Source organism: Pan troglodytes, chromosome 7 (genome assembly GCF_028858775.2).
Source record: "Pan troglodytes isolate AG18354 chromosome 7, NHGRI_mPanTro3-v2.0_pri, whole genome shotgun sequence".
Taxonomy (NCBI): domain Eukaryota; kingdom Metazoa; phylum Chordata; class Mammalia; order Primates; family Hominidae; genus Pan; species Pan troglodytes.
Window position 1 is genome coordinate 42,740,008 of NC_072405.2, and position 25,932 is coordinate 42,765,939.

The window sequence follows — 25,932 nt, forward strand, 5'->3', positions numbered from 1 at the left end:
GCTTCCATGTACACAAGCAGAGCTGACTAATGATTTATCATATCACCTTTGAATAGGCAGAGAAGAGACTGGGAAATGGATGAAGGTGAAACCCTGTCAGAACAAAAGAGATGATCCTGCCAATTGACATAAACCAAAACAAATGCTAAATCCATGTGGCTCTTCAGCCCCATCTTACACACACCTCCTGAATCAAGAGAAAGGTGGGGTAGTTATGTAATTACTTTTCTCTTATCCATACCCTCTGTAGTTATTATCAGGACAAGAGGAAGGTCTATATTCCTGTCTTTCTGTCTCTTTTTCTCTCTGTCTCTTTCTCTCTTTAGACTTTTTTATTTTAATTTAAAAAATTTAAACTAAATTTAAAATTAAATTTAGATTTACAGGAAAGTTGCAGAGATAGTTCAGAGAGTTTCTATTCCTGTCACCTAGTTTCTCCTATTGGTAACATCTTACCTTAATATGGTACATTTGTCAAAAAACAAAATTAGCCAGGCATGGTGGCGGGCATCTGTAGTCCCAGCTACTCGGGAGGCTGAGGCAGGAGAATGGCGTGAACCTGGAAGGTGGAGCTTACAGTAAGCCGAGATCACGCCACTGCTCTTCAGCCTGGGCGACAGAGCAAGAATCCATCTCAAAAAAAAAAAAAAATACACACACATATATATATAACCCAACATTGGTACACCACCATTAATTAAACTTCAAACTTGATTCTGGTTTTACTAGTTTTTCTCTAATACCATGTTTCTGTTCTAGAATACCATCCAGGATGCCACATTACATTTAGACATCATATCTTCTTAGTTTTGTCTGGCCTCTGACTTTTCTTGTTTTTGATGACCTTGAAAGTCTTGAGGAGTAATGATAGGGTATTTTGTAGAATGTCCAGAAACTGGGGTCTATTGGATGTTTTTCTCATGGTTAGACAAAGGTTATGACTTCTTGGAAGGAAACCACAGAGGTGAAGTGCCATTCTGACTACAGTATATTAAGGCTGATGTTATCAATGTGACTTCTCACTGATAGTTAACCTTCATCGTCAGAGGAAGGTAGTGATTTTCAAGGTTTCTCCACTGTAAAGGTACTTTTCCTCTTTTTTCATATTCTACTATTTGGAAGCAAGTCACTAAGCACATCCCACACTCAAGCTTGCTAGACAAGTGAGTTAAGCTCTACTTCCTGGTAGTTAGAGTATTCACATAAATTATTCGAAATTTCTTCAGTTTGAAAATTTTTTTTTTAACTTTCTTATGGAGCAAGTATACTGGTGAAAAATCCTCTCAGTTTTCATTGATCTGAAAATGTCTTTCCTTTGATTTCATATTTGAAGGATATCTTTGTTGAATATAGAAATGTAAGCTTACAGTTATTTTTTCTATTTGCTTACAATATTTGAAGTATATTATTCAATTTTTTTGTGGCTTGCATTGTTTCTGATAAGAAGTTAGCAGTTATTCTTGTCACTATTCCTCTATAGGTAATGACCCTTTCAAAGTTTTCTCTTAATATTTGTATTTTATAAATGTAACTATGATCTGCATACATAGTTTTCTTTTTATTTCCTTAGATCAATTTCCCTTGAGCTTCTTGGATTTAATGCATTAATAATTACAGTCAGATTTGGAAAATTCTGGTCACTATTTTTTCTGATGCCTATTTTTACTTTATTTTCTCCTCTCTCTCCTTCTGGGATTTGAATTACAAATATTATACACCACTTTGGTATCCAGCAATTTGTTTTGTGTTGCTGTCAGCGGTGGTGGTGGTGGTGGTGGTGTGTGTGCATGTGTGTGCTTCATTTTCATATATTTTAATTTAGATAGTTTTGTTTGACCCATCTTTAAGATTATTGATATTTTCAAATGCAGTGTTAAAGTTTTTATTTCTCTGTTGTGATTACTTATTTATTCACTCATTATGTCCATATTTCTATTTAAGGCATTGGATATGTTTCTAAGAGCTCTTTTAAAGTCTTGATCTGCTAATTTCAACATCTGCATCATCTCTATGTCTGTTTGTATGAGTTGTTTTTTAAACTTCCTCTTGATTACAGGTCACATTTTATCGCTTCTTGTATCTAGTAGTACTTTTTAAAATTTTGGGATGCATATGGAGAATATTACATTCTCAAGAGTGAATTGTCAACTTTGCCTTGTTCCTGTTAAGGCTTGGTTTTAGGTTTTGTTGGAGCAGGCCTAGAGTAGCTTTATTCTTCATGTGAGGCCTTTCTAGGAACTCGTCGAAAGTCCCAATATATTTAGAGAGGTCTTTACACTTTGGCTGGTCAGAACTTCAATACCCTCCAGTATTGTATGATGCCCAGAATGTTCATTTGGCTCACAAATACTCAACAGCTTTTCTCTGAAGGCTTTGTCTTGTATTTTCCCGCATATATGCAGCTTTGCATTTGGCAAAAAGTGGAGGGGAGTCTTCTCTAGATTTCTGGACCTCTTCATGTATGTAACTAGCTCCTCTCTGGTGTCTTGCCCCACAAATAACAATCTCCTTAGAAATCCTGGACTTCGTATTCTAACTAATGAGATTGCTACTTTCTACTTGCAGTCCACTTCCTTGTGCTGCAGTTTCAATATTGACTTCAGCCAGAAAGTACTGGTGAATTTGGTGTTTGCATTGTATACTTCTTTTATCTCAAATATAACATGCCTGTACTGTTTGTTTTCCACTGTGTGAAAAGAATTGCCTCATATATTTTTGTCTAGTTTTATGGTTTCTCACAGTAAAATTATAATATCTGCTATTTTGCAATGATTAAAAGTGGAAGTCACTTACTTTGACTTTTTTAAGTCTTTTTATAAATTTGGTCGATGTCTTTTAATATTTCAGACTTACTGTTTTCCCACATATTACTTTAGATCCATGTTTTTCTTCCCAATGCCCAGCACTCATTCATAAAAATATAAGGCTACCCAGATTCTATATTACAAAAAATAGGGAAACTTGGACACTAGCAGAATATTTTTAATGAGTGACTATAGAAATTAGTTCAGGTTTTCTTCTGTCATTTAAATCTTATCAAGGATCAGAGATAATCCAACATATAAATATAAGGCCATTCAAAGATATTGAGCTTTTTTTTTTGGGAAAAATGTCAGATCTCTGATTAAGACACAGGAAGAAGCAAAAGACACAATTAGAACCTGTTGCTTTTTGGCACAACTTATTCCACTTTTATTTGAATTTTGGATGTTCATGTGATTGATATCAGGCTTCCCAAATATTAGCTTTAAAAGATGCATGATTATGATGCTTTAACTTTAAACTTGGTCTTCAATTAACCCTTAAGGATGAATAGACTGGTGCTTTTTGTTTTGTTTTATTTTTCTGTTCTCTTACAACCATGACATGGATGTTCCCAGTACCTTTGTTGCAGACATAGATATTTGGTACAAGCACATGAGACCAAAATAAGAGAGCCAGCATAAAACTCTTTCATTCTAAGTAGTTGTAAGAACATTCACAAGTCATGATCTCCCTAAAAATCAGGTATTTTGTCCAGTAATGTATATATATTAAGAAATAACTGTTTTGTTTGCTTAAAATATAATGTATATGAAAGCACTTTTAAATTGTAAAGTGCTATTTAGTATACAAAATTATACTTATATTGGGTATGGTGGCTCATGCCTGTAATCCTGTCACTTTGGGAGGCTGAGATGGGCAGATCACCTGAGGTCAGGAGTTCGAGAGCAGCCTGGTCAATGTGGTGAAATGACGTCTCTACTAAAAATAGAAAAATTAGCCAGACCTGGTGGTGCAGGCCTGTAATCCCAGCTACTGGGGAGGCTGAGACAGGAGAATCGCTGGAACCTGGGAGGTGGAGGTTGCAACCTGGGAGGTGGAGTGAGCCAAGATCACTCCAATGCACTCCAACCCGGGTGACAGAGTGAGACTCTACCAAAAAAAAAAAAAAAAAAGGGTGCTTTTGTGGTACAATTTAAGGAACATCAAAAAGCTTCAATACATATCCCTCGTTAGATATTAATAATGCCTAGAAGTCACATTATTTGAGTCTTTCCTCTTGTTTAAGATATTGACTTCCAAAATCATCAATAGGAATGCCTGAGAAATTAGTTTATGTGACTAGCATTGTTCACTAAACAGTGGACTAAAGAGAAGGGAAAATAGAGAAGTACTTTTTTTTTTTTTTGTAGGAGAAGGGATTGGGAAGTTCTGACACATGGTGTACCGTTGGCATGAAAAAACCTAGAATGGAGAAATGGTCTGAGAAGTAAGGAAAAGCATAAAGCAGAATGGGACACTGAAAAGAAGAAAGAAAGGATCGTGAAGCAAAAGCTACTCATTGTACTTTGGTTTAAAACCTACCTCTCCTAGAAGTTTTTGACAGGACTCAGCTCACCAATCTTTGCAATAGCCCAGAAGTGGAAGTTAATAGTTGTACAAAAGAAAATATATTAGAGCATATTAAAGATAATTTAATTTTAGTTCAAAGATTAATATATCAAATTTTCTTTTAGTTTTGTGGCCAAGGATATAAAATAACTCTCCAACACAGAGCTTGTTAGTATTCGATTCAGGTCGAGACCTCAAGGCCCCTTGTTTTTGGCCCTTTGTTCTCTCTTCATCTTTTCCTCACTTTTTATTTTTCTAGTTATGGGCATTATAAGTGAAGACTGGCCTGCCTATAGTCACAGCACAAACCAAAGAAGCAACATTAAATCTCTGCCAAGAATTAGAAATTCATGCTCATACTCTCAGGTGTTTCCAAACCTCTCTAAGCATGCTGTAGTGAAGTTTGCATAGAAATATAGATATATGTTTCGATCTTCAGACTGATCTATTCTTATAGTATATATCATTGTTTTCCATAATCCTGTGCTGGCATCGCTATTACCCAAGAGGTTGAAAAGACTGATGCATAACCTGGAGCTCTTTCCATTTGAAGGATAAATACATGTTGCAAAACTGTCTTCTGGATTTAGTAATTGCCAAAGCCTGTGATTCTTGAGGTTGCGTGGGCACGGTACATATAATTTAGCATATTCTACATCTAAACTATGTAAAATAAGTAATCATATATGTTAATGAGAAGAATGGGAAATGGAACTAGGTATTAACAACTCAGATTCATTTTCTTCATGTCTAAGAGTAAGACTATCTGGGAATTACTCCCAATTTATTTATAGTTTAGTTTGTAAACATAGAATAATGAGATTCTAAAAGTACAACTCCTTATTTTTACAAATGAGAAAAATATAGATGACAAAATGTTAAATGACTCACTCAAGACCACACCAGAGAGTTTGTGGCAAAGCCACAATGGAATTTGAGCTCAAGGACTCAGTCCAGCGGTCAGGGATCCTACAAGGATTTGTACTGTTCCAATGAAAAAAAACCTAAGTCAGGGAACTATCTTAAAGAAATTAGTTTTTAATATTTCAAAAACAATGAAACAGAATATTCCATGATGTGGTGTTCAAAATATGTGTCTTTTATTGGATACCACGTTCATGATCAGACATACAACCTCAGACACATACAACATTCACTCAAGAACCTATTCTGAAAAAAAACTGGGTGAAATTTTCTGAATTGCTGCTATCTTGGTCACTGGTATCATCAAATATTTTTAATCTCTTTTCTGAGCACAACTCAGATATTCAACAGCTGGGAATAAATAAGCAATATAAATCTCTATTTCTTGAAAACAGAAATGAAGTCTATAACTTTCAGATAATAACCTCTAGCATCAGTAATAAATATCCAGCTTTCTGTATAAATTACATTGGGTCTTGGAATATTGTACTCAGCCCTAAATTATTTGTTTCATATATCGTATCTCTAGGTATACAAATTAAAAAGAAATGCTTTGGAATGTGATTAAATTATGATCGGAGGGAGGTGTAGGCTGGCAATAAAACTCTGTGACGTGTTCCTCTCTGTAGTTTCCTTAGTTCTTTGTTATAATTGCATTTAATTAAATAAGTGCTCTAGAATTTCAGAATAAGACAGGCATTCTCAGTGTCAAGAGGAACCAGCTAGCCACCCTGATGTGAAACAGTCTAACCTTGCCCTGTACAGTGAAGTTTCAACAATTGACGGTCACAAACTCTCATTAGTTGTTTCAGCCTTTGTAGAGAGCCAGGGTCAGAGACAAGCACGGCAAAGTTCAAACAGTTCTATGTTTCAGGTTGAGCTGTGGTGCTTTGTTTATGTTCTACTAATGACTAGACCTGCTGCATGGCCAATCTGGTCTCTTCACCTGTCTTCAAGGCAGATATTGATCACCACAATCATTCTCAGTTCAGAACCGATCTTAATCAGGGTCCATTCTTTCATGACTATCTGTCAGCAGTGAGAAACATGTCATTACAGAGCCAAAGGTGATGAGTGGGTCTCCTTCTCAGAAAGGTTTTGAAAAATAGGCATGAATTGTTATTGCAAAGTCAATAAACTTAGACACTGACTAAACTAAACCCTAATGTTCTGGGAGAAACTGGTGAAGATTATTTGGGCAGCATATTCATTATCAGTTCAACACTTTATTTTAATCAAATGTGTTCTGCAAACATCTAATATCTGATATGCAAAACAATAACTTTATATCTGCCCATATATATACCCACGCATAAAAGGAAAACATCCACAGCAAAAGATGCATCACATCGTATTTGTGCAAATCACTGTCTCCTGGAGTCACATATTTCATTATATAAAAATCTCATTATGAATTTTGCTTGAATCACTATATTCTTGACTTTTTCTTAGCAAAACAATATTAAGTTCAACATAATATTGTAGACAATATATAAAGATGTTTGAGATAAAATTAAATCTATGCCATATATGTATATACATACAAGTTGAATTGAATATAAGTTGGTCTTGTGTTTTTTTACTGTAGATTTTTGATAGGGTTCATAATAATTCAGAAGGCTCTAAGTTAGAATGTCAGAGCTTTTAGTTTTGTAGATAGATGGCAAGACAGATAGATAATCTTGTATGGTACAATGTACATGTTCACATTTCAAGTTTGTAACATGGAAGTAACAGCCCGTGGCTTCATTCTGATATTTGGCACTGTCTGAGCATGTCGAGCACACTGAAGGAACAATCTTGGCTGATGGTCATTTGCATGAGGCTCTAGAAGTCTCTTAGACAAACACATATGGGGAAAGGAGGAATAAAACAACACCAAATGCTATTCATTGCTTGCCTTGTCCCCTGGATACCTCGTGGTGTTAGGAATACAAGGAATACAAGCAGTTTGAGAAAATAATTAAATGATCTTTTTCTGATCTTTGTATTACATTGGGGCACAAATGTGTACTATTCTGAGGACCCCTCTAACATAGTATTACAAAAAGAGACACTCTTCTTTCCCAGTATAATCATAGATCACCTTTTGGCTTTGATACCTTATGTTACAGCTTCATAAGACAAGCTAGGATGTCTGGTGGCAGATGGCATAACAATAATCGTTTCACTATCCACAATTCCTTTAATAAGAGAGGAATTTAGGGGAATTAAAAAAACAGATGAGGAACAGAGGAGACTCATGTGTTCCAGTTTGACCACCAATTTCCCAAATCATTAACCATTTGAACTTGGATTATACATTGCTAATAAGAAAGCTAAGAATCCTTAGTACTTCTTTTATTCTAAGGTGTTCACATTCCCCACCAGTGTTGACTGAGATTTAGGATGGTTATGTATGCAACAGACTGACTAGCAATAGCACTATAATAGCTTATAATGGTCTTTCAGTATGACTTTTTGATTCCAACGGATATGGCAAAAAGCCTATATTATTCTGCAATTCGATAAGCATTATATAATATTAATGGTTAACAATGTAGTCTTTTATTTATAATTTTATTATCAACTTTTATTTTAGGTTCAGGGGTACATGTACATGTTCGTTATATAGGAAAATTGCATATCACAGGAGTTTGGTGTACAAGTTATTTTATCACCCAGATAATAAGCATAGTACCTGCTAGGTAGTTTTTAATTCTCCTCTCAATCTCCCCTCCTCAAGTAGGCCCCAGTGTCTGTTGTTCCCTTTTTTGTGTCCAAATGTACTCAAAGTTCAACTTCTACTTATAAGTGAAAACATGTGGTATTTGGTTTTCTGTTCCTGAATTACTTTACTTAGGATAATGGCCTCCAGCTCCATCAGTGTTGCTGCAAAGGATGTAATCTCATTCTTTTTTAGGACTGCATAGTACTCCATAGTGTATATGTACCATATTTAATATATCCAGTCTGCCATTAATGTGCACTTAGGTTTATGCCATATCTTCGCTATTGTGAATACTGGTATGATAAACATATGCATGAATGTGTCTTCATGGCAGAAGAATTATTTATATTCCTTTGGGTATGTACTCAATAATGGGATTGCTTGGTTAAATGGTAATTCTGTTTTAAGTTCTTTGAGAAATCCCCAAACTGCTTTCCACAATGGCTGATCTAGTTTATATTCCCACCAGTAGTGGACAAGCCTAAATGTTCCCTTTTTTTCACAACCTGGCAAGTATCTGATATTTTTTCACTTGTTAATTATAGCCATTCTTTCTGACTGATGTGAGATGGTATCTCGTTGTGGTTTTGACTGGCATTTCTCTAATAATTAGTTATGTTGAATATTTTTTCTTATGGTTGTTGGCCACATGAATGTCTGATCTTAAAAAGTGTCAGTTTATGTCCTTTGCACAATTTTTAATAGGTTCATTTGTTTTTTTTTTTTTTTGCTTGTATTTTTAACTTCTTTGTAGATAATGGAAATTAGACTTTCGTTGGATACATAGTTTGTGAATAATTTCTCTTATTTTGTATACTGTTCAATCTACTGGTAATTTCTTTGGCTGTGCAGAAGCTCTTTAGTTTAATTAGGTCCTATTTGTCAATTTCTTTTTGTTGCAATTGCTTTGGCATCTTTGTCATGAAGTCTTTGCCAGGTCCTATGTCCAGAATAGTATTTCCTAGATTTTCTTCTAGGGTTTTTACAGTTTTTCATTTTAAATTTAAGTCTTTAATCCATCTTGAGTTAATTTTTGTATGTGGTTTAAGGAAGGAGTCCAGTTTTAATCTTCTCCATATGGCTAGCCAGTTATCTCAGAAACATTTATTGAACAAGGAGTCCTTTCCTTATAGCTTGTTTTGTCAATTTTGTCAAAGATCAGATGGCTGTAGGTGTGTGGCATAATTTTTGGGCTCTCTATTCTGTTTCATTGGTCTATGTGTCTACTTTTGTACTAGTACCATACTGCTTCGTTTACGGTAGCCATGTAGTATAATTTAAAGTTGGTTAGTGTGATGTCTCCAGATTTTTGCTTTTTTCTTCAGACTGCCTTGGCTATTTGAACTCTTTTTTGGATCCATATGAATTTTAAAATAGTGTTTTCTAATTCTGGGAAGAATGTCATCAGTAATTGGATAGGAATAGCATTGAATCTGTTAATTGCTTTGGGCATTCTGGCCATTTTGACAATATTGATTATTTTTATCCATGAGCATGGAATATTTTTCCATTTGTTTGAGTTATCTCTGATATGTCTGAGCAGTGTTTTGTTTTCTCATTGTAGAGCTCTTTCACCTCCTTGGTTAGCTATACTCCTAAGTATTTTATTCTTTTTGTAGCTATTGTGAATGGGATTGCATTCTTGATTTGACTCTCAGCTTGGATGTTGTTCATGTATAGGAATGCTAGTGATTATTGTGCATTGATTTTGTATCATGAAACTTTGCTGAAGTTGTTTGTCATATCAAGGAACTTTGGGGCAGAGACCATGGGGTTTTCTTGATATAGAATCATATCATCTGCAAACAGGCATAGTTTGAGTTCTCTTCCTATTTGGATGCCTTTTATTTCTTTCTTTTGCCTTATTGCTCTGGCTAGAACTTCCAGTACTATGTAAAATAATGGTGGTGAGAGATGACATTCTTGTCTTGTTCCAGTTTTCAAGAGGAATGCTTCCAGCTTTTGCACATTCAGTATGATGTCACCTGTGGGTTTTTCATAAAGTGCTCTCATTATTTTGAAATATGTTCCTTCAATGCCTATTTTTCAGAGTTTTTAACATGAAGGGATGTTGAATTTTACTGGAAGACTTTTCTGTAGCTATTGAGATGATCATGTGATTTTTTTTGTCTGTAGTTCTGCTTATGTGGTGAATAACATTGACTTGCATTATGTTGAACAAACCTTGCCTCCTGGGGATAAAGCCTACTCGGTCATGGTGTATGAGCTTTCTAATGTGCTGTTGGATTTGGATTGTTTGTATTTTTTCTTTTTTCTTTTTTTTTGTTTTGTTTTTTTGAGATGGAGTCTTGCTCTGTCACCCAGGCTGGAGTGCAATGGTGCAATCTCGGCTCACTGCAACCTCTGCCTCCCAGGTTCAATTGATTCTCCTGCCTCAGCCTCCCAAGTAGCTAGGATTATAGGTGTGTGCCACCACAACCAGCTAATTTTTGTATTTTCAGTAGAGACAGCGTTTCACCATGTTGGCCAGGCTGGTCTCGAACTCCTGACCCTCAGGTGATCAACTGGCCTCGGCCTTCCAGATTGCTGGGATTACAGGCATGAGCCACAATGCCTGGCCAGGATTGCTTGTATTTTCTTGAGTATTTTTGCATTCTTGTTCATCAAAGATATTGCCTTGAATTTTTCTTTCTTTCTTGTGTTTCTGCCAGGTTTTGGTATCAGGATGATGCTGGCCTTACAGAATGAGTTAGGAAAGAGTTCTTTCTCTTCGATTTTTTGGAATAGTTACAGTAGGAATGGTACTAGCTTTTCTTTATACATCTGCTAGGAGTTGGCTGTGAATCTGCCTGTTGGGTTTTTTCTGGTTGGTAGGCTTTTCTTTTTTTTTTTTTTTTCTTTTTTTGAGATGGAGTCTCCCTCTGTCCCCCAGGCTGGACTGCAGTGGCACAATCTTGGCTCACTGCAACCTCTGCTTCCTGGGTTCAAGCAATTCTCCTGCCTCAGCCTCCTGAGTAGCTGGGATTACAGGTATGCATCACCATGCCTGGCCAATTTTTTTTTTTTGTATTTTTAGTGGAGACAGGGTTTCACCATATTGGCCAGGCTGGTCTCAAACTCCTGACCTTGTGATCCACCCACCTCGGCCTCCCAAAGTGCTGGGATTACAGGTACCTGCCACCATGCCCAGCTAATTTTTGTATTTTTTAGTAGAGACAGGGTTTCACCATGTTGGCCAGGCTGGTCTTGAACTCCAGACCTCAAGTGATCTGCCCGCCTCTGCCCCGCAAAGGGATTACAGGTGTGATTTATTGTTCCCAGCAGGTAGGCTTTTAAAAAAATTTTTTTGAGAGACAGAGTCTCATACTTTCATGCAGGCTGGAGTGCAGTGACATGATCTTGGCCCATTGCAACCTCTGCTTCCAGGCTTAAGTGATCATGCCACCTCATCCTCCAGAGTAAGTGGGACTACAGGCATGTGCTACCATGTCTGGCTAATTTTTGTATTTTTTATAGAGACAGGGTTTTGCCTTGTTGCCCACACTACTGTCAAAGTCCAAGGTTCTAGTGATCCACCTGCCTCAGCCTTCAAAGATCTGGGATTGCAGGCATGAGTCACTGAGCCTGACCTGGCAAACTTTTTAATACTTACTTAATTTTGGAAACCATTATTAGTCTGTTCAGGGATTCAATCTCTTCCTGATTCCATCTTGGGAGAGTGTATGTTTCCAGGAATTTATTCATTTCTTCTAGGTTTTCTAGCTTGTGTGCATAGAGGTGTTCATAATAGTCTCTGAGGTGTTTTTTTTTTTTTTTTGTATTTCTGTGGGGTCAGTGGTAACATCCCTTCATCATTTCTGTTCTGATTGTGTTTACTTGGATCTTGTCTCTTAGTCTAGCTGGAGGTCTATGTATCTTATTGTTTCACAAAAACAGCTTCTGGATTCATTGATTTTGTGTGTGTGGTTTTTTAAATCACAGTTTTCTTTAAATCCGCTCTAATTTCGGTTATTTCTTGTCTTCTTCTAGCTTCAGGGTTAGTTTGCTCTTGTTTCTCTGCTTCCTCTAGATGTGATGCTACGTTGTTAATTTGAGATCTTTCTATAATAACTTCTTGATGGGGGTGTTTAGTGATATAAACTTCCCACTTAACACTGCTTTCACTATGTCTCAGATTCTGGTATGTTGTAACTTTTTTCTCTTTTGCTTCAAAGAATATCTTGATTTCTGCCTTAATTTTATTATTTACCCAGGAATCATTCAGGAGCAGATTGTTTAGTTTAATTCAATGTTTTGAGTGATTTTCTTAGCATTGATTTCTATTTTTAGTGCATTGTGGATGAACAGTGTGGTAGGTATGATTTTGTTTGTTTGTTTGTTTTTTTAACCTGCTGAGGGTTGTTATATGCCCGATTGTGTAGTTTAGTTTAGAATGTGTGCCATGTGCAGGTGAGAATGTATATTCTGTTGTTTTGGGCTGGAGATTCTGTAGATGTCTATTAGGTCTATTTTGTCAAGTGTTGAGTTAAGGTCCTGAATATTTTGTTAGTTTTCTTCCTCAATGATCTAGCTAATACTGTCACTGGGATTTTAAAGGATCCAACGATTGTTGTGTGGTTATCTAAATCTTTTCATAGGTCTCTAAGAAGTCACTTTCTGTATCTGGGTGCTCCTGTGTTGAGTGTGTATATATTCAGGATTGTTAGATCATCTGGTTCAATCGAGCCCTTTTCCATTTTGTAATGTCTTTGTCTTTTTTGAACTTTGTTAAAGTCTGTTTTGCGTGACTTAGAATAGCAATCCCTGCTTTGATCTGTTTTCCATTTTCTTGTTAGATTTTTCTCCATCCCTTTACTTTGAGCCTATGAATATCACTACATATAAGATGGGTCTTTTAAGACAGCTTACCTTTGGGTTTTGCTTCTTTATCCAATTTGCCACTCTGTGCCTTTTAAATGGGGACATTTAGCCAATTGGCATTCAAGGTTGATATTGATATGTGTGGATTTGATCCTGCCATCATGTTGTAAGCTGGTTATTATGCACACTTGTTTGTATGGTTGTTTTATAGTGTGACTGGTCTATGCACTTAAATATGTTTTTGTAGTGGCTGGTAACAGTCTTTCCTCTTTCCATATTCAGTGCTGCCTTCAGGACCTCTTGTAAGCCAGGTCTGGTGGTAATGAATTCTCTTAGCATGGGCTCTCTGAAAAGGATCTTATTTCTCCGTTGCTTATAAAGCTTAGTTTGGCCGGGTATGAAATTCTTTGTTGAAAATTCTTTTCTTTAAAAATGTTAAAGAATTTGGACCCCAAATGTCTTCTGGCTTGCAGGGCTTCTGCTGACAATTGTGCTGTTAGCTTGAGGAGGTTCCCTTTGTAGGTGACCTGCCCCTTCTCTCTAGCTGCCTTTTGCATTTTGTCTTTCATTTCAGCCTTAGAGAATATGACTGCTATGTGTCTTGGGGATGGTCTTCTTGTGAAGTATTTCTCAGGGGTGTTCTACATTTCCTGAATATAAATGTTGGCCTCTCTAGCAAGGTTAGGGAAATTTTCATAGATGACATCCTGAAATATGTTTTCCAAGTTTCTTGGTTTGTCTCCCTCTATCTCAGGCACGCCAATGAGTCATAGTTTGAGTCTCTTTACATAATCCCGTATTTCTTGGAGGTTTTGTTCATTCTTTATTTTTTTTTCCTTTAATTTTCTTTAACTGAGTTATTTCAGAGAGTCAGTCTTCAAGCTGTGAGATTCTTTCCTCAGGCTGGTCAATTCTGCTGTTAATACTTGCTATTGCCCTATGAAATTCTCATAGAGCATTTGTCAGCTCTATGAGATCAGCTTGATTCTTTTTTATAAAGGCCATTTTGTCTAACGTCTCCTGTATCATTTGACTGTAATCCTTAGATTCCCTGGATTGGCTTTCAACTTTCTGTTATATGTTGATGATCTTCATTCCTATCCATATTCTGAATTCTGTTTCTGTCATTTCAGCCATCTCAGCTTGTTAGGAACCATGGCTGGAGAACTAATGCGGTTGTTTGGAGGTAAGAAGTCATTCTGGCTTTTTGAGTTGCTGAACCAGTTACAAGAACCAGTTGCTTGCACTGGTTCTTTCTAATCTTTGTGGGCTGATGTTCCTTGAATCCTTGAAGTTGCTGACCTCCGGATGATTTTTTTTAATCCTATTTGATGTCCTTGAGATCATGATTCCATGTTTGCTGTTGTTTCTTGTGAATATACATGTAGGTCTTTGCATCGAAGGATTGGTTATTTAGTCTTCTCTTTCTGGCTTGTTTTGGTTTTTATTATGTTTGCTTACAAATTCTTTATAACTTATCTGTTGATTTTCTTTATTTCTTTCCTTTATTTCCCACTAGGTTGCTGCCTCATTTTTGATACTATGTGGCATCTTAATCCCAGGTTTGCTTCAGTTCTAATAAACAATCAGATAACTACCCATCTTGAATGGGGTGGAAGGAGGATCCAAAAGGGGGATACTTCTGTGGTGTGGGAAGCCTGGCTAAGGATTTTTGTCAGGGGACCTGTGAACAAATCTGCATAGTGATGCTGAAGAGCTATTCTGATATGGCATCTGTTTTGTTATAGAACAGAGTTTCCAGGGATGTGGATGGTAGTTCTGCCTCTCTCCTTTGTCTTTTGCTCTCAAACATCTTTCTCCTTTCAGGTGCTCCCAATGCTCCCTGTGAGTTAAGGCAGACAGTTCCGCAGCAAGGGAATGAAAGATGGCGAAGAAGCTGATTGTCTACCTCATCTAAGTTTTCCAGTATGGAAACTGTGATTTAGAGGGATATCTTTTACATGCTTGGTGCTGGGTGGATTGAGGAAAGGGGAATTGCAGCTATGGAAGTCTGATTCTCTGACCATCTGCTTGGACATTTTTATGACTCTGTGACCCTGGAAATTGTCTCATCCTCATATTTGAGTTCAGGGAGAGTGTTGGTGATAATTTTTATGCTGTATATTTGTTTTTGGTTTTCTGTGGGGAAGAGTAAATTCAGCTTGCTTCTATGCCACCATTTTGGAACCAGAGTCCCTCTTTTAAATAATAATTTAGTCTTTGGAGTCAAAGACCCTGGGATTATAATTAAGATTTTAAACTTATTAGTTATATGATCTTCGGCAAGTTAACTAATCCTTCTATTGCTTGGTTTCATTAACGTAAAATGTTTATTAAAAACACTTCTATAATTAGACCTGTTGTAGAGTTGAATCATTAATACTTGTAAAGTGATTTAAATAGTACTTGATATACAGAAACATCTTAATAAATATTAATTCTCAGTATCATGGAAAGAGAAAATGAAAACATGAGAATAGATGTCTGAACATTATGCTGACCAAGGAATGTTGGTTTGTATGGAAACTTGATGTTTAGCGTTTTCGGAACTGTCAAACTATTTTCCCAAGTGGACACTTTTTACATTTCCACAATTAGTGTTTGAGGGTTCCTATTTCTCCATGTTGCCACTAATGTTTATTATTGCCTGTTTTTCTTAATGTAGCCATACTAATAGGCATAAAATTGTATCTCATTGTGGTTTCGATTGGCATTTTCCTAATTACTAATTGTTTTGAGCATTTTTTTATGTGCTTATTAGTCATCTGTGTAGCATCTTAGAAGAAATTTCTATTGAAATTCTCCATTTATTTTTAATTGGGTTATTTATCTTTTTACATATTCAGGTTGTTAGATCCTAATAAAATTTATGATATATATATATTTTCTATATTTTTTGCCTTTATAATTTTTGATAGTGCCTTTGAAGTACAAACATATTTAATTTTGATTATATCCAATTTATTTTTCTTTGGTTGATTATACTTTAGATGTCATAGGTAAGAAATTATTACCTAATTATATGATCTGAAACTTCATCACAAACATTAATAGTTAAGTGATATTGTTTATTCTAATTGTATTTGATTATGTTTCCAGATCTAGGACTAAATAAGGAAATTCATCTTGCAATCTTCAGTAATGATAATAAAACTTGTTATTTTTTTAAAAAACAAATTATTACCTAATCCAACATCACAAAGATATATACCTATGTTTTCTTCTAAGAGTTTTACAATTTTATCTTTTCCATTTATGTCTTTGATCCATTATGAGTTAATTTTTGGACATGGTATGAAACAGTAGTTCGACTTCATTCTTTCACATGTGGCTACCCACTTATCTTTGTACCATTTGCTTAAAAGGCTATTCCTTCCTCTTGAATTGTCTAGGCACAATTGTCAAAAATCTATTGAGCATAAACATATGACCTCATTTCTATACTCTCAATTCTATTCCATTGATCTATTTTTCTACTATCATGTAAGTGCCTCATAATCTTGATTAGTGTAGCTTTGTAGTAAGTTTTGAAATCAGGAAGTATAAGTCCATTGACTTAGTTCATATTTTTTAAGATTGTTTTGGCTATTCTGAGTCACTTGCATTTCCTTATTAATTTTAGATTCAGCTTATCAATTTCTAAAAAAAAATCAAGAGGGATTTTGATAGGATTTTTTGAAAAATGTTGATCAATTTGGAGAGTACTAAATGTTAATAACATTGATTTTTTTAACTCATGAATATAGATGTCTTTTCATTTATTGGGTCTTATTTATTTTTTTAAATTATATTTTATAATTTTTAGTGTATAAATTTTAAATTAAAAATTATTCCTAAATATTTTATTTTTGATGCTATTATAAATAGAATGGCTATTATAATTTTGTTTTGGGTTGTTTATTGCTAGTGTATAGAAATACAATGGAGTGTTAAATATAATCTTGTATCCCAATACCTTGCTGAATTTGTTTATTAGATTTAATAACTTATTTGGTAGATACCTTAAGATTTTCCATATTCAAGATCAAGTAAACTGCAAGTAGAGATAATTTTACTTCTTTTTCAATCTAGATGCTTTTTATTTATTTTTCTTGACCATTTGCCCTAGCTGGAAACTCCATTACAATGTTGACTAGAAGAATCAGGAGTGGACACCTTTGTCTTGTTCTTCATCTTAGTGTGAACAGTTTTGGTTTTCTATGTCTTTTGAGCTGATCATGAGGCTTTTGACCTTTATCCATTTAATAAAGCATATGATATTGATTTATTTTTATATGTTGAACAAGTCTTGCTCTCTATGGATAAATCTCACTTGGTCTTGTTTCTTTTTTATATATTGTTGGGTTGTTTGTTTTGTCAATAATTTTTGAAGCTATAATCATAAGGGATAGCAGTCTATAATATTCTTGGGATCTTATTCTCTGATTTTGCAATCAATATAATACTGGTCTTATAAAGTGACTCAGAAAGTATTTCCTGCACTTCTATTTTTGTCATTGTTGTAGTAGCTAGAAGAGTTTGCAAAAGATTGGCATTAAATATTCTTTAAACATTTGGTAGATTTCATCCATGAAACATCTGTTCCTGGGCTTTTTTGTGTTTTGATTATTAAATAAATATTTTTACATGCTATAAATCCATTTACATAATCCATTTCTTCTTGAATCAGTTTTAGTAGTTTGCATCTTTTTTAGAAATTTTAGAAAGTTTTAGAAATTTGTGCAAATTTATTGACATAAATTATTTATCATATTTTCTTATGATTATTTTTATTTCTATAATTTAGTTAGTAATTTCTCCTCTGTCCTTGATTTTAGTAATATGAGTCTTTATTCTTTCATCTTAGTTGGTCTAAAGATTTGTTAATTTTGTTGATCTTTTCAAAGAACCAACCTTTGTTTTGACTAGTTTTTAAAATTGTTTTTATATTCTTACTCTCATTTAATTTCATTCTGATCTTTATTATTTCCAGAATTTTGTTTTCTTTGGATTTAGTTTGCCCTTATTTTTCTAGTTTCTTAGGGTGGAATGTTAGGCTTTTGAGTTGAGATTTTTCTTATTTCTTTTAATATAGGTGTTTAAAATGATAGTGTTTTTTCTATGCATCATTTACCTGTATTACATAAATTAATATATTTTATGTTTTTGTTTTCATTTATCTCAAAATATTTCCTAATTTCCCTTGTGATTTATTCTTTGACTCATTTGTTATTTAACTGTGTGTTGCTTAATTTACATATTTCTATTTCTTATTGACATTTAGTTTTATTTCAGGGTTCTCAGAGAACATACTTTGTATGATTTTAATATTTTAAATTTTCTTGAGATATGTTTTATGGCCTAACATATGATCTATTCTAGAGAATGTAACATCAGCACTTGAGAAGAATGTATATTCTCCTGTTGTTGAGTGTAGTGTTTCATAGTTATTTGTTAGTTCTAGTTGTTTTATAGTATTGTTCATATCTTTTATTGTCTCATTGATTTTCCTGCTAGTTTTTCTATTATTCGAAGTGAAGTACTGTAGTCTAGAAGTACTTATTATAGAATTCTCTATTTCTCTATTCAGTTCTTTCAGCTCATACTTCATGTATTTTCAGCCTCCATTATCAGTTTCCTATGTGTTTATAATCATTATATCTTCTTAATGGATTAGTCCTTTTATTATTATAAAATATGCTTCTCGCCTCTATAAAAATTTTTGTTTTAAAATCTATTTTGTCTCATATTAATGTAGTCATTCCAGCATGTTTTTGTTACTGTTCATATGGCATATAATTTCCATCCTTTTACTTTCAATCTATTGTGTCTTTGGATCTAAAGTGTCTCTAATGTAGATACCACATAGTTGGATGATTTTTAAAAAGTCTGTTTTCCCAGTCTGTACATTGTATGTGGAGTGTTCAATTCACTTACATTTATTATAATGACTTGCAAGGTAAGATTCATGTCTGCCATTTTACTATGTGTTTTCTATATGGCTTATGTCTTTTTTGTTTCTTTGTTCTCTTACAATTTTTGCATGTCAAATAGATACATTATAGCTTACCACTGATTTCCTTATCATTTATTTTACTATGTATTTTACAGTTATAATCTTAGTGATTGCTTTGCTCTGGGATTACAATTAATATCTTAATTTATAACAATCTAGTTTGGATTAAAACAAACATGAATTCAATAGTATAAAAAGCCTATATACATATCTCTCTGTTTTGTTCCCATTCTTTGATGCTATTTTCATAAAAATCAGATCTTTATACATTGTGTGCCCATCAAAACAGATTTTAATGGATGTTGTTTAAATTAGACAGGAGGAAAAATAGAGTAAAAAATAAAAATACCTTTATAATGTCTTTTATATTTACCTAGTAGGTATCTTTAATAGTTTTGTATTTCTTCATGTTGATTCTAATTATTGTCTGATATACTCTTCTTTCAACCTGAAAGATTCTCTTTAGTATTTCCTGTTGAGTTAGTATTCTATCAAAAATTTCTCTGTTATTGTCTGAGTATCTGATAATGTCTTAGTATTTACTTTTAAAGAATAATTTTCTGGCTATAAAATTACTGGTTGATGATCTCTCTTTTAGCACCCTTGAATATATCATCCAACTGCCTGCTGGCCCTTATGGTATCTGATGAGAAATCAGCCACTGATCTTATTGTGGATTGCCTAAATGAAATGTGTCACTTCTCTTGCCACTTTTAAGGTTCTCTTTGTCTTTGGCAATTTGACTATAATGTATCCAGGTATGGATCTCTTTAAGCTTATCCTGTCTGGATTTGCTGAACCTATTGAATGTATAAATTGATGTTTTTTTAAAATCAAATTTGGGAAGTTGTGGTGATTATTCCCTCAAATATTCATTACATTAGTTCACTCTCTCCTTCTGGGACTCTAATTATGCCTATGTTGCCATACCTAAGGTCCTCCACAGGTGTCTGAAGCTGTGTTCATTTTTCTTCATTCATTTTTTTTCTTTCTTTTCCTCAGACTAAATAACCTTAATTGATCAATCTTTAAGTTTGCTCACTCATTATTCTACTATTTAAATCTTCTCTGAGCACCTCTAGTAAATTTTTTATAGAAATCATTAGACATTTAAACTCCAGAATTTTTATTTGGGTCTTTCTTCTGTCTTTATTCATATTATCTATTTGGTGAGGCATCGTAATCACACATTTCTTCAGTTCCTTCAACATAGTTTTCATTAGTTCTTGAACATACTTAAATACTTCATTTAAAATTTTTGTCTAGTATGTCTGGACTGCACAAAAATTTAGTCAATGAATTTTTGAAATGTCAATGTCTGGTCTTCATAAGGCAGAGTTACCATTGATACTTGCCCCCTACCTGTGTACTGGCTACACTTTCTTGTTTCTTTATATGTCTCATAAATTTTTATTGAAAATTATATATTTAAAATAATATAAAGGTAAATGCTGGAAGTCAGGTTCTCCTTACTTCCCCTTGTTCCCCCAGTGTGTGTTGATGTTGCTCTACATTGTTTATCTGGTAACTTTTCTAAACTATTTCTGCAGTTTCTTTGTCATATGTGATCACTAAAGTCTTAATGATTCAATGGAAATTCTTAAAATGGCTGAAGCCAATAAGTCTCACTCTGCTGAAGTGTGTGTTGTCACATGTCTTTAATACCTAACCAGATATTATAAAAGTCTGCATTACCCTTTACTTCCTGCTTACACAGAGACTCAATTTTAGCTAGATGTGAGAGCTTGGATTCTTCTCTAGTCTGCCCTAATTGTGCATACGACTCTACACATGCACATGGCATTTTGATTCCCAGGAATATGCCATAGCTCTTCAAAGACTCCTATAGACAACTCATTTTCAAGATTTCTTCTTTTGAACTCTTTCATTAGCCTATTATTTGTCCATTTTTACTCAGTGCTTCAGACAGCTGCAATGTTAAATAATTTTCTGTGATTGTTTTTGACAAACACACTAACAGAAAAGGCTTTGTACACTGGTGAATTATGAGTTAGGTTAAATAAGGAAAGTTTTGTGAATAGAATCTTCCAAGGAATTATCAAATGAGTATAATGGCAATCTCTAGAAATGAGGCATTGAAAGAGCCCCAACCCAGTTCTGCCCCTTTCAGTGACTGGCAAGCTGCTGATTTTCACTGTTATTGTAAGCTATTGGTTGCTTTCCAGAGTTCTAAAAATGTTGATTTAGTTTACCAGTGTTTTCATTGCTTACACAGAGGAGAAAGTTTTGAAGGTCTTTGGTATTTGTTATGGCAGCCCTAGAAATCTAATATGGCATTATTATTATTATTATTTTCATCAGTTTGAGATACTCCTGGTTCTTGGCATGATGAATTATTTTTAGTTGAAATCTGGACATTTTCTTGCTGTTGTTGTGTTGTGAGACTCGAATCTTCTTTAAAGCTTCCGTTTTATCTGGCTTCCACTGCTGTTGCTCTACCAGAGGAAAGGGAAGTTCACCTCCTCGTAGAGGTAGAGTTCTATGTCTGCCAATCAGCCTCTGTTGACACTTGAGGAGGTACTTCTCTTCACTGAGTGTCCTGGCTCTCTTCTAACCCTCCACTGGTTGCTTTCTGAGGGTGTAAGCACATAACTACTGCTCCTCACATGGCCTCCATTGAGATCATGGGGAGGAATGGTCTCCTGACCACTAGGATTGGTGAGACTCTGTCTCCATGAGACACCTGAGAAGAGAGATTAGGGTCATCTTGTTGCTACCACATGAAGGAAGAAGTTCAGGCTCCCTGAGGGGTCTCCACTGACATTGCAGTGGTAGCCCTTGTTACAGTCTAGCAAGGATCAAGGTCTCAGATGTCTATTTTACTTTTCTGACACAATCCCACAACAAGGCAGGGGCAACATTTGGAGTGTGTCATTATAGTTTGGTGAAGGTGAAATTCTATACTTCCCATTTGACCTTTCCTGGTGTGGGTGTAAGCAGGGCTACAGTTTTGTATTCTGTGCTATTTGGCTAGAGTAGAGCAGTTTATTGTCTTCTGGGCTGCCCTTTTCTGTGCCTTTGGCTAGAGAGATTAGGCTTTTGTGCATGTCTCTTTTGATCTGTGCCTTTTGATGTTTCCTGGTTGCTGACTTCTTTACCTTCAAGTTGGGATATGTGAGACAAAAAAAAAAGTCCAGATAATTTACCATGGAGTCACTTTTCAGGCCTTGAGTCCCTAGCCAGTCTTCCTTCTCTTCCTTATCTTTCAGAGTCTTCTCTGTTTGTTTTATCTAAAAACAAAGATTTTAGTGGGAGGAATGAGGAAAAGTATGCCTATGCCATCTTCCTAAAAGTGAAAGTTGGATATATTTTTCAGCATGACAACCACTTTAATTGTCGATGCAAGAAATTTAGAAATATCAAACTCAATTTTAGCACTCTAGATATTAAAATTCTGTATCACACAACATACCCATGAAACAAACATGCACATGTACCCCCAAATCTAAAATAAAATCTGAAATTATTTTAAAAAATGAAATATAAACAATTCTCATTACCCTTTTTATTTTAAAAAAAGAAATCTGATCTGTTTGTTTTTGAGTTAGCGGCCATGTTGTCTCTCTTTTTTTTTTTTTAAAAAAAAAACAACAGGTAAGTTGATTTTCTTTGCATTAAGAATTATTGAATATGAAATTACTATAAGGGCAATCAAAGCATTGTAGCTTATGAGAGGTTCACTAAACTCCAACTAGTCACCAGTCCTTCACAACTACAATTTGTCAACAAAAGCATACCTAAAGAGTCTCAGGTCTGAAGGTATTAGAAGTTAAAAGTTGGCTTAAAGCTATTACTAATGGCTAATCTTTGTTGTGGAATGCTTTTAACAGAAGGGGCATGGTCTTTTAGTGCAAACAGGATTGGGCACCAAAGAACCTGGAAAACTATCTGATGATGATAAAGTAAAAACAGAACTAATTCAAGAGTGTGAAGAACTGGACTTCATTCCTACCTTGGCCTTTAATCTGCCATGTAAACTTACTCAAATTAATTAAACTTCTCAAATCACTGCCACTGTGGCTGTTTAGAGCTGAATGAACTTATTCAGTAGACTAGTGAGAACTGATATTATTATTACTATTCTCTTTGTATTTACATTTTGGGAGATGCATCTTGATATACTAATCTTGGGGGAGGCCTAACCATCAGTGTTTTTGAAAGCCCCTTCTCCAGCTGACTCTAATGTGTGCAGGGCTGAGACTCTTCAATCTAGACAAATATCTCCAGTTCTGACTCAAGATGTCATTCAACCTGAATGATTCAAGTGATCAGCCATGTTTGGGTACCATTGATCTCGTAATTTTCAAAACAGGGTTGGGGAAGACGGCTAGTTTAGGAGAAATTTCTAACTCCTTTACCCTTCTCCTTATCCCTCAAGATGAACATTTTGAAAGTATTCCCTAGTGATTCTGATACCTGACTTGGACTTTCACACTCCCCACTCCACTGCCATTTTTGTCTCCTCTAACCTTCCAGTCCAGAGTTGTCTTGATGTAACTGTACTTTCAAAGCTTGAATGCTCTCTACAACATTGCTACCAGCTTCCGTTTGAACATCATCTATGACAAGAATCTCATTAGCTCTTGGGCAACTAATTCTGTCTCTTGACAGTCTCAATAACGCAAAAGATACAGTAAGATACCTGAGTAAGGTAAGGTAATGAGGAGACAGGTTTCTGCTCTCTGTAAAGAAGATTACGTGTGCTATTTTAAAAATAAGTCACAACTCAAGTTATAGTCACTTTGGAAAATCACTAACTTTAAAAATAAATAACATATTTCACTTGCTAAGTCTCTTTCCCTAAAAAATTCCTGTGGAAATGTTACAATCTTCATTTTTTGAAAATAAAAATAAATGTTCTTAATTGTTACAGATAAGAAAGCCGAGTTATATGAAGATAAGTAAATTGACAGAGTCAGCTGGTACATGATCACGTGGGATTTGAACGATGGCAATTACCCTCACAGCCACACTCTGACATAAGGCTTCCATCAGTGAACAGGTTGAGTTTGCTCCCCTCCCCACCACCACACACATACAACATGAAGTGGTGATGCTCTTTCAGTAATATGCCCGAAACATGTTTTCCAGATCAGTCCATATCTAGGAAGAAATGTCTGATACATGAAAGGAGGAAAGGGACACTGTTGTGACCAATGCTGAAGAACAGGCTAGAGACAGAATCCTCAGAATCAGTCTGAAAATCATGTGATGGAAGACAGCATTAGCGAAGGCGATGTGCATGAACCCAGTTTGCTTTTCTCTTGGCTACTGTTTTCAGCTAAGTGTGAACTCAGGTCATTTCCTGCATTTAAAGGCAAAAGCCTGTCACTCCCAAAAAGAGCTCTCTGTACTGACCGGTTCACTAATTCACTGCTGACTGGGCTTGTCTGGTAAGGGAACACATTAAATATTTAAACCTCGTCCTTCCTCAGATGCAGAGCAGCAAAGATGATTTTCCACAGAATTTAGCATTAAACTCAGGCAATTTGTACAGCTGTGCATATAAATGGCTTTTCACATAATCTCTAGAGGCTAGGGTCAATGTTCCTCGTACATTTTAATACTGTAGATGACATAGCAACATCCTCCTAATTTATATTCCCTCATAATTGAAAGGGGCTTAATAAAAGTGAGGAAGAGGCAATATGTACACAGCAACATCGATTTCTGCTGACAGTTGAGCGGAAGTTAATTGTAATTTTAATGTAATTTGTTCCATGGGTGATGTTGAGCCCTAGAATGTACCTAAATCCATTTTAAAAGAAATTATGCATGTGCATATGTGTGTGTGTGTGTGTGTACCTGCATTATAATATTAGAATGACCCAATTATACAGTTGTCATGAAAACACCAAATATAACTTGCCCAGATGAATAATTATTTTTCACACAGATATATTTGTTTAAATAAATGGAAGCTGGGCCTGTATTGCCAACACAGAATTGCGCCCGATTAGATTTTGGGGTGACATAGATGTTATGCTGCGTAAAATAAATGCAGACTTTATTTGTCAGAGTAAGAGTGCAACACAGTCCTAATTGCTAAATTAAGCTTATCTGCATGAACTGTAGTTAATATTTATTCTGAGTGAAACAGTTTTTTATTATTTTTTCATTTAGTAGAGCAAGAACATGCTAATAGTTTTGTTGATAATTCAAACATTTCCTGCTGTGGGTAAAAACAAATGTAAAACGGAAGAATGATGGTGTTCCCCGGCTCTGAAATTTGCTAATTGCAGGGCTATTCAATTATAGGCAATATCCTTTTATTGCTAATAAGATTACCGTGTGTCAACACAACTGCAATTCTGAAATGGAATTTGCCCAATTTGCCTTGTATGGAATTTAAAACTGTTCTGCGTAAGAGACTTTAGAAAATTAGCACTGAAATATGAATGACAAAGAGGAAATCAGTAAAATGTCTAATGTACTTTTTTTTTCCCATGCAGATGCTTTTATTTTGGAACAGTTTCAAAATGGGTATTTTGTCACCAAAAAAGAAAATAAATAAACAAAAGGCAGGAGTATGATCGATTATGTTGCCCCCTAAGTTAAAAATTATTTTAAAAGTTTATGATTTGTTTAATACAATTTAGTATTTTCCAAATCTCCCTCCATGAGCCAGGATTTAATATTGTGTTGGGACCACAATAAGCAAAGAATGAATGTAAGTTTATGAATCCGTAACACAGATAAAGAATCAAGAAGATAGCCAATCACCTGGCGGGGAGAAAAGAATGTGTAAATTGAGTATTCCTGAATTTTACTTCTGTGCAGTTAAATCAGACTCTTAGAATATAGAGTACAAGAATGTCCATGTTGTACTGATCCCCATGTACTTCTTATACACCTGGAGTTTGAGAACTACTGGGTTGATGAGATCATTCCAATGCCTGAGTAATGGTGACAGTGCTTATCTGGTGTCCCTAAGTCATGGTCTTTGGCTACAAAGGCTGTAAAATGGCTTTGGATCTTCTCTTAAGGAAAAGACTAGTTATCTGCTTCCTGCCAAACACATGTGAACAGAGGCCTCCAGAATGATGATTGTCTTTAAATCAGATATTACTAATGATGCTAGCAGATA